Here is an 8,727-nt window from a genome sequence, read left to right as displayed (position 1 = left end):
TGCCCTGAGAAAAGTAAAACATGCCAAAGATGTCATTTTGTGCCCCAAATTTGCATAATAATGAACTAATGAATCCCCATCCAGGTCTTCTGAGTCCAGATTCAATACTCCTACCATTACAATTGTTGTGCTTAACCAGATTATTTTTTAGTAATATAAATGTGTTTTTTGTTAAACCACTGGAATTTCCATAGTCACTGGAATGTAAAGAAAATAAGACATAATATTTCCAAAATTATTCTAAGGAAATAAACTCTGTATTTCACATGTTTGTTCCTCAACTTTCCATTATTACCATCCCCAAGATAGTTACCATGTATCAGTTTCTACCACTCTCTTTCCTAATCCAGGTTTCCCCAGCCTCTCACCTCCACCCTGGCACTCATTTTTTTTTTTATTTGTAAACCATTTCCCCTGTATTCTCACAATAAAAAAATATATTGTCTCTTTATTCCTTTGCTCCATACTTTATTCCAAAAGTACTAGAAGCAGCTTTAAAAATGCCACATAGTACCAATAAGTGAGGAAATGACATATGTGTGTGGTTTAGGAGGACTTTTTTTAATGACGAGCTTTCATATCAATAGAAGGTATATTAAAATGATAGTAGCCTGGTGATCTTCTTAGCATTATCAGCATAAATTCCCTAACCTGCTATACCTGAGGCCAAATCCTCACATATAAGAACCACTCCCATCAGTGGACAAATTAAAGACTGCCCTGTCTGTGTGTATGATTATGTGCATACAGTTATATATAATATATATGTGGGGTGAGTGTGTGTGTGTGTGTGTGTGTGTGTGTGTTGTTAACCTAAATCATCTGGAGGCAACAAGCAAGCAAAGCAAAGTATTTATTTGGAATTAAAAGAGCTGCAATCCAGGATGTACAGATTAGGGTAACAACCCAGACAGTGTCCCTCTGGGAAACAAAAGAGGTTTGCATACCAATCACAAAGAATTTTAATTGGTGCTGACAGCAGAAAGCTGTTTGGCTAAATGTGATTGCTAAAGCTATCCCTAAGTAAGTCTGTCTCTGTAAGGAGTAGCAGGTGTTTTTGCGGCATTCTGGAATATTTATAGTTTTGTCCAGTTCAAAAGTTCACATTATGTGTGGTGAGAATGTGCAGAAGACCCATTTCATTAATGGCCTCCTGACTCCATTTTAAAGCCTTTTAACATAAGTGACTCCATTTATTTCACATTTCATAGTATAAAATCATTTTATCTATACATTTTTACTTGCATAGTCTCCCTTTTACCTGTCTCTGTCTCACAATTTTGAGAAGCATGATTGTGTTTTTCTTTTGTACTCTTCCCTGTGGTCAACTGCTGGTTAATAACAAAAATTAGTCTTAAACTTCTAACAATGTTGAAAGATCGGGTGAAGAGTTGAAAATTACATTTAATTAAAAACTTATTGCTGGGAACAAGGTGAGATATGGATAATCTCTATTAATACCTCTATTTCTCTTCTTAACTATCAGTAAAATCTGAACATTATAAAGAATTAAAGCTGATAATTGCCAAGACAGCTTGAGGGTGACAATTAGACTATAGGCATTATTGAAGTAATATGATAGATTGTAAAATAAAGTACATGAAGAAAGAATATTTGGTGAGTAAATATAAAGTATTTATGATTCTATTTAATTACATTTGAGTGAGAAATTAACTACTCAATTTTTAAAGCACAGATTAAAATATTTTACTTTTGAAATGCTACCCGAAATAAGCAGCAATATATCTGGAAAATTATAAAAAGTGTTAACTTTTATTAATTAAAACATAAGTTTTTGTTTTATCATTTGGTTATATTGCATAAAGGATAGTAGTAGCATTTGTATTTCGTTTTACTGGAAATTAACAAACAGTACTCAATGGCAATTAATTTTTAAAACTTTTTAAATGGCTACTTTATTTTCAAATATATTGTGGGCAACCATTATAGTCTAAATCCAATGGCTTCTGATGAATATACGATATGCCATGACAACTTAATTTAATCAATGTTGTGCCCCTTGAAGTCTGTTATGTTGATATACACTGACTGAGACTCAACATAGATTTGTGCATGTTTTTTATTACTAATCTTATAAATAGGAAATGTAATTTTTTGGCATCATAAGAAAAAATATAAGGACTTCTCAGCATTGAAACAATGGGTTCAGTCTAAATTTGCATGAGAGACTTTCAGGAAACTGCAGGGGCCCTGGAGCACAAGAAAAAATCCTGAGTCACTTGTTTCCTTTCCTCAGTACACAGGTTGGTCAAGAGGATGAAATGTTTAAGAAGGTAGTAGAGGCTTTCCCAATGCTGCTACATTCTCATATATCTGTGGGAATATATTTTGCTCATGAAGTTATGTTTTAAGCAGTGGGTAGATTTCCAGCCTACCTGTAAAAGACTGTATAGCCTATAATATTTCTTAAATATTAAATAGCATTAAGATGAAAAGGAAAAATTATACATATCTCAAAGATTAAGTATAACTTAATTTTAGAGTACATTTATTAATTAAATATTTATTATAAACCAGCTAAGAGCTTAATAGTTATTTATAAATAATTTTAAGAAAAAAAGCTATACTCAAAAACTGGGCACTTTGGAACCCATTGGAATGTTGGGCACTATTTGTACATTCAATGATACTTATTATTACACTACTCTCTTACATTACAGAGAATGTACAAATTAAATATGAGGATCCACACTGGACTTCTTAAAAATGAGTATTTAAAGAAATAATTGCAAAGACTATATGTTTAAATTAATAAGTAGGCTGTTCATGCAGAATAAAACTGGTGTTAAAGAATATGGACCTTGATGAAAGAAGCCCATTTCTAAGATCTTTAACCTTGATGAGATGACCTTCCCTAAGCCTCAGTTTCTTAGATAAAAATGAGAATATCAGCCTTACACATTTCCCAGATTGAGGTGAGAATCAAATTAGATGATATAGGTAAGTGTGTTATGTAGCAATTAAAGGACAATGTAATTTGTGTTGTCATTGTTAATAAAATTGAAAGCTTTAATTTCATTTTATTCGTATATTTTACTTCAGTAAACGGGAAAATATGAGCTGCTCTGGGAACAGAGGGCACTTCTGGATCTCAGGGCAGCGTCATTACACACTGCCTTGGGGTCCTTAAGGGTCTGCCCAGGTCTGCTTAATGTGGCAATGCCATGTGTGCAGACCTTTCTAAATACATGCCTTGGGAAAATGTAGAGTGTATGCATGTAACAGCTATTTTTAAATTAAATTTTGGTTGCAAAACTTTTTCAGTTTCATTGCAGAAGTTTTCTGCCATGTGTGCAGACCTTTCTAAATACATGCCTCAGGAAAATATGGAGTATATGCACATAGCAGCTATTTTTAAAATAAATTTTGGTTGCAAAACTTTTTCTATTTCATTGTAGAAGTTTTCTTTCCTGAATACAAACTGGCGCAAATTCTTTATCCAGCAATTCCACATGTATTATAACAGAGCAGGCTTGTAGTTGTATTGATGAAAACACTGAGAGGCTCAAGGAGATTAAAATCATTATCTAAGATTCCACAATTCTAAGGGATAAAGTGCATAACTAAATCCAGGTGTTCTAGCTAAAACTACATCTGTTGTAATTTCAAGTTCATGATAGGTAACACCTAATTGTATGGGTAAAGAGAGGGAGGTGGAAAAGCGATGTGACATCTAATAAATGACCAACCTAAAACAAAAACTAAATCTCCTAGCAAGTCTCTAGTGTGTCTATCATATGTCCTGATTTCTAATTAGTACATTAAATAAAACCTCTGTAGTTATTTTAGGATGTACAATTCACAATTTTAAAGTTTGATACAGAATTTGGGTGGTAAGTAAACAAAAACACTTCCATGCTTCCAGAAACTAGATATAGAAATCCACATTGCTCAATTTATTTGATGAAACTAAGTAAACCTTTAGTATTGAAATATCCTAAACATGAATTTTGGCAAATGCAATTCATGTGCATACATACATTATTAGCAACTTGCAAGTGTGCAATATGATATTATTAAGTATGGTCATGATGCCCTACATTACATCTCCATGGCTTATGTAACTTATAACTGGAAGTTTATACTTCTCTCCCCCTTCACCTATTTTGCCCATCCCCAACTTTCTCCCCTCTGGCAACCACCAATATGTTCCTGTGTCTATGAATTTCCTTAATGAATTAAAAGGTATCAATTATAAAAGCAGAGCATAGCATTATGTGAAAGCTTAAAAACCTTCCCTGCAAAATCAAAACAAGAAAAACAAACAACCTCAATATCGTTATTTCAGTTCATTGTTTTTCCTGATGGTCTAGGTAATGTAATAAGCTCATAAGAGTTTAAGAATTAGTAACAGAAGAAAGAAACATTTCATTTCTCACAGGTGATATAGTATTATTAAAATAGGAAAGGTCAACAAGGTTGCTCAATATACAATGGTCACTGAATTTCAATATACCAACATAATGAGTTAAAGATATAACATTACAAAAAACGATTTAAAATAGCAATAAATTCCTTACATTTCTAGAAGTAAGCCTAAGAAAATATGCATGGAAACTTTATGAAAAAGTTATAAAACTACATTAAAAATGTTTTAGGAGTGGGAGAAGATGGCGGCAGAGTAGGTAACAGTGTTGTCTACTTGCTCTCATCACGGAAAAACTTGGAGTACAAACACAGAGAGGAGTGAATGAGTGCTGATTTCAGATAGTGCGAACAGGGAAGGGAGTGTGGGAGTGGCATGAAAGAGGGTAGAAAACTCGCCCACACTCTTAAAAGGAGTTGCTGGGTCTCCCAGCCCAGCGCCGCTGCTGCACCGCACCCCAAAAGGGCAGCTGCAAACCAGCTCATTAGCCAGGATCTGCTTAGAAACTGCCCACTGCCATAGGCACTGGGACCAGAAAAGTCCCAGAGGGAGTCAATGAGAAGGTTTCCTTGAAGCAGCTGGAGGCGTGCGAAGACAGCAAATAGCCCGGACTATGGGAAACTGTATGACCTGAATCTAGATGGGGACTACCTGGGCTGGCAACTCTGGGCTGGAAATGCTGCACCCTGGGCGCATGCACCATGGCTTCATCAAACAAAAAAGCAGAACTGAGCCAGGGAGAGGGGCCCACACAGAAAAGCTGTGGCAGAAACATAGACTCAGTAGGAACCCCAGGCAGGCAAGCAGTACACAAAGGCGAACAATAAGATGCTGCCAACCAGGAAGGGATGTAGCCCAGTGCTGTGGCTTGGAGCACAGAGACTTCTTGGGAGAAGGAGCGAAGACAGAATCCAAGGCTTGGTGGGGACTAGGGACATGTGCACAGGCTTGCCAGCAGAACAACATTGCTAGACAAGTCTGAGGATTGCTGGAGGGTGCTGCAGGACGAGTAGGGAGAGACCAAATGCAGTGCGGCTCACACCAGAAAGCTGCGGCAGGCCCAGGAGTGAGAGAAAAGCAGTCAGTGAATCCAGCCAAATATCCACACAGCCAGAAAAGATTTGAAACCCATGGAATTTTGACCAGGGGTGGATCCAGAAAAAGGAGGAAAGCGCCCAAAGGTTGTACTGGAGTAAAAATCTTTCTTTAATCTGTTTCCTACCCTCTCTCCCTCCTATTCTTCTTCTTTAATGTTTGTTTGTTTGTCTGTTTTGTTTCTTTTCCCTCTCATACTAAATATATAGCATATAACTGTTATATAAACTTAATACTATACACTTCCACTTTCTCACTTCATTCTGCATTCTGCTTTCCCTATTTCAACATACAATGTAAATACTACTTACTGTCTTGTTCAGCCTTGACCCTACTTGCTACTATTATTATTCTATCATCTTCCCTCTCAAAAATCATCTATCAGTTAAAACAACTCTTATCAGTTCTGCATATAGTATAATAGTCTTAACCTCTTTACATCTATATTAATACTGGCTCATTTGCTACTGATAGTGTGATTGTGGGTGGGGGATATTTGAGGGTGTGGGTTTCTTGCCTGGGTTGTGTGTTTATGTTTTAACAGCATCTCCACAAAAGAACTCAAGACAAGGTGGGCAGAGTAACTCTCAGTCAACTAGCCAGAGGGAAGTTTCCACCAAAGAGTAACTGAAATGTAACCAGACAGCTTAAACAAACAACATAAAGGGCATCCCAAGAGCATCAAGCTCAGGAGATCAAATACACTACACCACTGAATCCGCCAGTCTCCTATACAGAATCCCATACCACAAAAGCAGGAAATCAAAGCAGACAAATCAAGAAAAAACAAACAAGAAGCATACAACATGGGAGACACAGAAACAACCTCCCAATGAAAGGAAAAGAGGAATCCCCAGAAAGAGAGCTAGATGAAACAGAAGCAAGCAATCTATTGGAAATGGAATTCAAAAGAATGGTTATAAAGAAGCTCAATGTACTTGACAAACTCAGAGAAAACTATAATGAACTCCAGGGGAACTACAAACAACTCCAGGGAAACTATAAAGAACTCCAGGGAAGCTACAAGGAACTTACGGAGAACTACACCAGCATTTTAAAAAGGACATAAAAACTATCAAGAACCAAAAAGAAATTAAGAATACAATTTCTGAACTGAAGAACACAGTAGAATCAATAAAAAGCAGGCTAAACAAAGTAGAGGATCAGATCAGTGAGTTAGAGGGCAACGTAGAAAAAAATTCTCAGACAATACAACAAAATGAAAAAAGGTTGAAAAGAATGAAGAGGGTTTAAGAGAATGTCAGAACAAAATGAAATGAAATAACATTAGAATCGTAGGGAAACAAGAAGGAGAAGAAGAGGGGCAAAGGATAAAAAATCTGATTGAAGAAGTAATGACAGAAATTTTTTCTAACTTGATGAGAGAAAAAGTCATGCAAGTCCAGGAAGCACAGAGGGTCCCAGTGAAGGTGAACCCAAAAAGGCCCACTCCAAGACACATCATAATTAAAATGGCAACATTCAAAGACAAAGAGAGAATCCTAAAAACAGTAAGAGAAAAACAGCAAATAACATACAAGGGAGCTCCATTAAGGCTATCAACCAACTTCTCAACAGAAACACTACAAGCCAGAAGGGAATGTCAAAAAATATTTCAAGCAATGAAAAACAAAAGCCTGCAACCAAGACTACTCTACCCAGCAAGACTCTTATTCAAAATGGAAGGTGAAATAAGGAGTTTTCCAGACAAAGGAAGACTAAAAGAATACATTTCCACCAAACCAGCATTGCAAGACATGCTAAAAGGAATGCTGTAAGAAAAAGAAGAAAGAGAGAGAGAAATGAACACAAGTACAAAGGAAAATGAATAAATACCTGTCAGTAATAACATTAAATGTAAATGGATTAAGTGCTCCAATCAAAGACATAGGGTAGCAGAATGAATATGAAAACATGACCTACATATATGCTGTCTACAAAAAACACACCTCAAAACAAAAGATTTACACAGACTGAAAGTGAAGGAATGGAAAAAAGTATTCCAGGCAAATGGACATGAAAAAAAAAAAAAAAAGCTGGGGTAGCAATACTTATATCAGACAAAACAGATTTCATAGCAAAGTCCATAAAAAGAGACAAAGAAGGGCATTTCATAATACTTAAGGGAACAATCCATCAAGGAGATGTAACCCTGGTAAACATATATGCACCCAACATAGGAGCACCCAAATATATTAAGGAAAATACTAGAAGATTACAAGAAGTATACCAAGACCAACACACTCATAGTAGGGGACTTTAACACCCCATTATCAACAATGGACAGATCTTCAAAGCAAAAAAACCACCAAGGATATTGAAGCATTGAACAGCACACTAAACCAAATGGACTTAATTGACATATATAGAATTTTTCACCCCAAAGAAGCAAAATATACATTGTTTTCAAATGCACATGGGACATTTTCAAAGATAGACCACATGGTAGGACACAAAAGAAGCCTCAACAAATTCAAGAAAATTGAAATTATATCAAGCATCTTCTCAGACCACAGTGCCTTAAAACTAGAAATCAACCTCAAGGAAACATTCAAACTCATGGAAAATGAATAACATGCTATTAAATAATAAATGGGTTAACAATGACATCAAAGAAGAAATCAAGAAGTTTCTGGAAATTAACAATAATGAACACACAACAATCCAAAATCTGTGGGACACAGCAAAAGCAGTCCTGAGAGGAAAGTTCATTGCAATACAGGCCTATCTGAAAAGACTAGAAGAATCTCAAATAAAAAATCTAACCCTACAGCTACAAGAACTAGAACAACGACAACAAACAAAGCCCAGGGGGAGTAGAAGGAAAGAAATCATTAAGATCAGAGCAGAGTTAAATGACATAGAGACTAAACAAACAATTCAAAAGATCAACAAAAGTAGGAGGTGGTTCTTTGAAAAGAAAGACCCAAATAAACAAAATCAGAAATGAAAGAGGAGAAATCACTACTGATATCAAAGAAATACAAAGGATTGTAAGAAATTACTACAAACAACTGTACAGCAAGAAACTTGACAACCTAGATGAAATGGACAAATTTCTAGAAACATATAAACTTCCAAAACTGAATCCAGAAGAAATAGAAAGCCTGAACGGACAGATAACAAAGACTGAAATTGAAGCAGTAATCAAAAAATTCCCAGCACACAAAAGCCCTGGACCATATGGTTTCACAGGTGAATTTTACAAAACATTTAGGGAAAAATTAATGCCTACCATTATCAAA

Source organism: Furipterus horrens, unplaced genomic scaffold (genome assembly GCF_987537825.1).
Source record: "Furipterus horrens unplaced genomic scaffold, mFurHor1.1.pri manual_scaffold_6, whole genome shotgun sequence".
In the NCBI taxonomy this organism is placed as follows: Eukaryota; Metazoa; Chordata; class Mammalia; order Chiroptera; family Furipteridae; genus Furipterus; species Furipterus horrens.
Note: the sequence above shows the minus strand (reverse complement) of the source record.